Raw genomic sequence first — 4,298 nt, forward strand, 5'->3', positions numbered from 1 at the left:
GTTCAGGTGGAACGCAGAGACAACCTTTGCAGGAACTGCTGCCTATTCCTGAGCTCCGCTCTGTACTCGTAAAAGATTAAGTATGGACTTTTACACGAGTGGGCCCCCAATTCTGAGGCACGCCTAGAAGCCAGGGCCAGTAACATCACTGTCTTCCACATGACATACTTTTCTTCTACTGTCATCAGAGGTTCAAAGCAGGAAGACTGTAGAAATTCCAACACCACATTCAAATCCCTAGGTGCCGTGGGCGGCACAAACGGAGGTTGTATGTGAAGTACCCCTTGCAAAAATGTCTAAACTTCTTTCAGAAGAAGTTGGCAACGTTGCCAGAAGATTGAGAGAGCTGAGATCTGAACCCTAATGGAACTCGGGACGTACGCCCTTATCCACACTCGCCTGCAGGAAACGTAAGAAACTTCCCAAGTGGAATTCAGCAGGTGGGTACGCGCGTTCCTCGCACCAAGAAACATATCTTCTCCAGATATGATGATAGTGTTTTGACTTTGGAAAGGGGGGTGATAGAGTCCATTCATCACAATACCCTTTACACCCATTGCCTCACCATCATCCAATTTTCTCTCACCTTGCCCCCACACTCCTGACATCCCATCATCACGACTGTCATTCATCAATTCTAATCACCAACTCAGCTCAGAATCACATCACCTTGCCCTTCCACCTCCCGTCCCTTCCCCCACCTTTCTTTATTCCCCTCTCCCCCCCTTCTTTTCACAGCTCACTACACTTGCCCCCCGGTAAATCATATCTCTTCCCACAGCAAAAATATTTTTTTCTTTCATTTTCTCACCCCCACCACTCCACCTCCACTCTACTCCGATCTATTGTTATTCTTAACATGTTTCTCACAGCCCATTTCACGTCAACTTGATTACATTTACACTGTCCATTCAGGCTCTTTTCTAATACTACACCTTTCCCAATCTCTTTCAGGGATATTATATATATTTTTATCTTTATTTCAACTTTCATATTTCTATATTTATTCACTCCATCTATGAACATTCTTCATATTTTCATTCCCATTTCTTCTTTCTTTCTTTCTTTCTTCTTTCTTCATTTCTTCTCTTTTTTACTCCCATTTCTCATTCTTTATTATCATTTTTTATTCTTCACTTATATTTATATTTAGGTGTACTTCCACACTCATAAGCCACTTCTAAATTTATTTGTAATATTGTTTATTTTTATTTACATTTATTTTTATTTTTATTTATTCTTATTTTTATATTGATTATTTATATTTATATATTTTTTTGTATACTTATCATTATTTTCATTATTATTATTTTTATTCTATTCCCATTCCCATTTTCAGCCTAACTAATATCTTCAACATTTCTATATCTAAAACATAAACATTTTGGTCATTATAATTGTTATTATTCATTATTTTCCCCCTCTATATATATATATTTTTTGTACATCGGTACCACCATTAACTCTATATTCTATCAGATTTAAATCGAACTATTAACCTTCATAACAGATATACTGCTTCAAAAAATATCATGCTATATACAGCACAATTTGCCATTCTTTAACAGTGCCAATTACTCAGTTTAATAAAGCACTTAAGGTCTTAACAAGTCCCATTAAGGGTGTTTCTAATTATGCTGGCATACATCTTCCCAAACATTATAATCTTTATGCAATTCAGCTTTAGCTAAACAATGGTCATATGACCCCACAGGGAACATACATATAGTAACATCAATTCTGCGTCAATATAACAACAAGCATTTAACTATTCAATTAGCAATCATAGCAATCAATTTATTAATCATCAGGACCCACCAGGTCCCTAGAAATCAGCACCAGAGAACCAGGGAGCAGGCACTCCGTGAACAAGCTCCCCGAGCGAAACGTACGTCGTCACTTCCGGTTTCCGAACTTCCGGTCGGCGGACCGCGGACACCGGCGTCTTTCTGCTGGGCTCACCCTCTACCATGGACCTCTAGCGGCAGTCTCCATCGACTAAGGGGGGTATCTTACCCCTCCACCTAACAGTAGGATATAATCTTTTTGTCTGATGCCCCATCGGAGACAATACACCCGCCAAACTGCATATATATTTTTTGTGGCTTTAAGTTTCTCAGATACTGATGTGACTTTTCACTTAGATATCTTATACTAAGTTGAAATATATAAGAAACATGGCAACAAGGGGAATGCATCAGGCTTATTAGTAAGCCGCACCCTGGTCCAGGACTTATCCTCAATTTGTTACCATTATTATTATTAATGTATATTTTCTGTATATATATAATTTTTGTAACTTCAACACAATCCACACATGGTTCTTAACAGGGTCTTTCCAGCTTCTTTGATTTTTTGATCATTAATTCCCACTGGAACATCTGCTATCTTTAGGCCAGTATTTTGGGACCAATACCAGCATTACAGTCACGCAAGACTCCTGGCCGAATCTGGAGAATCCTTAAATACTTTGATTAAACCCCAAATTAGCTCGTAGCTGATTCTCTATTTCCCCATTGACCGCCACCAACCACCGGTGCCATCCAGACATCAACCCAAAGTCTACAACACTGTAAAAGACTATTTCAGTCATTTTTTTTGAGGTTTAGACCAGAGGGACCGGTAAAGAGTATACCCATGGTGAACATCAGGGAATACCAGGTGCTACTAGTGTCTGGATTATAAGAGCTCCCAAATATCTCACCAAAAATGTGAGATCTTTCAGAACTAAATACTTGGTTCCGGACATCATTAAGCAGGATATATTCACCTGCGGTCAAACCACACTGAGTATGCCCAACCTCGTCTGATCTTGGAAGCCAAGCACTGTGGGCCAGGTCAGTACCTGGTTGGGAGACCACCAGAGAATACTTGGTACCGCAGGTATTTATATCCTATATCCTAATTCAGAACACAGGACCCGGAGCCAAAGTATTGTTGTTATCAATCACTACATCTACTTCAGATTGTGGAAGTTGATTTCTTACCAATTATCAGGGTGAAGCCCGGTTTGTTAGACAGAGAAATACCTCTCTCTTCCGATATATTGTTATTGTTATTTTTGTTATAAGTACATCTCTTTTTTTCGGAAGAAGATAACCCACACATTATTTATACTTTGATTGTATTTCCTCTAACATTAGAGACACACATATAATTTCGCCAAACGGAGTCATTCAGTTTGATTTGTATCACGTGATTCAATCAATTATGCTCAAATTGGATAGATTAACCTTTTGATAATTGATAGTATCCTTATCATTTCTCTATTCTTTTTTGCCTCATAGCCCCTTATTTTAGAGGAATATTAATAAAAGTTATTTTTTAATATAACAATATTACACATTTCACAACAAAAGTGTGCCCCAGAAGAGACTTGTAGTCTTTCTTCTTTTCTCTTTTGGCTCCTGTACTATACAGGAACCATACACTCTCCTTTGGATAGTGTTTTGACGTCACAGGTTTTCTGGCCTGAACCATGGTTGCAATAACCTTCTTGGAAAGGCCCTTTGTGAGCTAGGATTTTCCGCTCAACTTCCAAGCCATCAAACAAATTTGCTGTAACTCCGGGTAGACGAATGGTCCTTATTGCAGTAGATATTTTCTCATTGGCAGAGGCCAAGGGTCTTCGACGGACATGTCCAGAAGATCCGCGTACCACGCCCTCCGAGGTTAATCCGGGGCAATCATAATTGCCTCGACTCCCTGATTCCTGATTTGCTTGCGCACCCTCTGGAGCAATGGAATCGGGGGAAACAGGTAGACCAGCCGGTAAGGCCAAGGAGACGTCAGCGCATCTACTGCCCTCGCCGGAGGGTCCCTGGTTCTTCAGCAATACCAGCGAAGCTTCTTGTTGAGTTGAGATGCCATCATGTCTATCTGTGGACAGCGCCACAGGTTGATGATATGTTGAAACACCTGTTGGTGGAGACCAGACTCTCCCAAGTGGAGATCGAGACAACTCAGGAAGTCCGCTTCCGAGTTGTCCACCCCTGGAATAAAGATGGCAGATATTGCTCTTGCATTTCTTTCTGCCCAGAGGAGTATCTTTGACACCTCTCACATGCAGGCTGTTTTCTGTTCCTCCTTGGTGATTTATGTAAGCCACCGTCGTGTCGTTGTCCGACTGCACTTGAATCGCCTGAGCAGAGGAGAGGCCTGAAGCAGAGCATTGTAGATCACCCAAAGTTCCAGAATGTTGATTGGAAGAAGGGCTTCGTGGGCTGACCATTTGCCCTGGAACTGAGCCCCTTGGGTGACAGCTCCCCATCCTCTCAGACTCGCATCTGTCATGAGGA

At 41.0% G+C, this 4,298-nt stretch overlaps 1 pseudogene; it reads left to right on the forward strand.

Annotated features, from left to right (window-relative positions):
- The first annotated feature begins 2,768 nt into the window (after positions 1-2,768).
- LOC134897751 (5S ribosomal RNA) lies at positions 2,769-2,886 on the forward strand (annotated as a pseudogene).
- The last annotated feature ends 1,412 nt before the right edge of the window (positions 2,887-4,298 follow it).

The sequence above is a fragment of the Pseudophryne corroboree genome, chromosome 3 (assembly GCF_028390025.1).
Source record: "Pseudophryne corroboree isolate aPseCor3 chromosome 3, aPseCor3.hap2, whole genome shotgun sequence".
NCBI classification, from domain to species: Eukaryota; Metazoa; Chordata; class Amphibia; order Anura; family Myobatrachidae; genus Pseudophryne; species Pseudophryne corroboree.